Source organism: Penaeus monodon, chromosome 25, assembly GCF_015228065.2.
Source record: "Penaeus monodon isolate SGIC_2016 chromosome 25, NSTDA_Pmon_1, whole genome shotgun sequence".
Lineage (NCBI taxonomy): Eukaryota > Metazoa > Arthropoda > Malacostraca > Decapoda > Penaeidae > Penaeus > Penaeus monodon.
In genome coordinates this window covers 4035415-4035958 of record NC_051410.1, presented here as the reverse complement: position 1 = coordinate 4035958, position 544 = coordinate 4035415, and the positions used below count along the sequence as shown (strand labels likewise).

The 544-nt window shown below is 29.2% G+C and overlaps 1 protein-coding gene across 1 annotated transcript in view; it reads right to left on the bottom strand.

The window, feature by feature from the left end:
* LOC119589500 overlaps positions 1–544 on the bottom strand; it is a gene marked incomplete in the record, with an annotated part of 30146 nt that overhangs the window by 5484 nt on the left and 24118 nt on the right.

The window sequence follows — 544 nt, the reverse complement described above, 5'->3', positions numbered from 1 at the left end:
ACTGGATGAAGGAGGCAGTGCAAGCAGAGGAAGATGTTGAGTGAATCATGCAATTTTTTTTCTTTATCCTTATTTTTCAAGAGGAAAAAATAAGGATGACCTGGTGAGTAATTATTGCTCTGGGAATGCATGAAAAAATAAAAGATGAGACTGATTTGTCGATAGTTTTATGAGGAGAAGAATAAATTGTATTTCTATAATTTTTATCATTTTCTTTTCATATATTGCTGTCATTCTAACACTCTATTCAAAAATATATGAATTTTGGCTTCTAAGACGATTATCCAATAATTACAAGAAGAACAAGAAGAAAGCTGCGGACACAAGTGACAAAAAGAGAGAGAGAAAAAAAGATTAATAGCAGTAATAAAGAGAAAAATTATAACAGACACAAGTGGCAAAAAAGAGAAAGAAAAAAATAAAGAGAAAAATCATAATAAAATAAATAGTCGATAAAAGATAACGTTCTGATACGTAGTTACGAGATGATAAGAGCAATATAAAGGTTGAAAGTAAATATGAATAAAGAAAGGAAAAACGAATG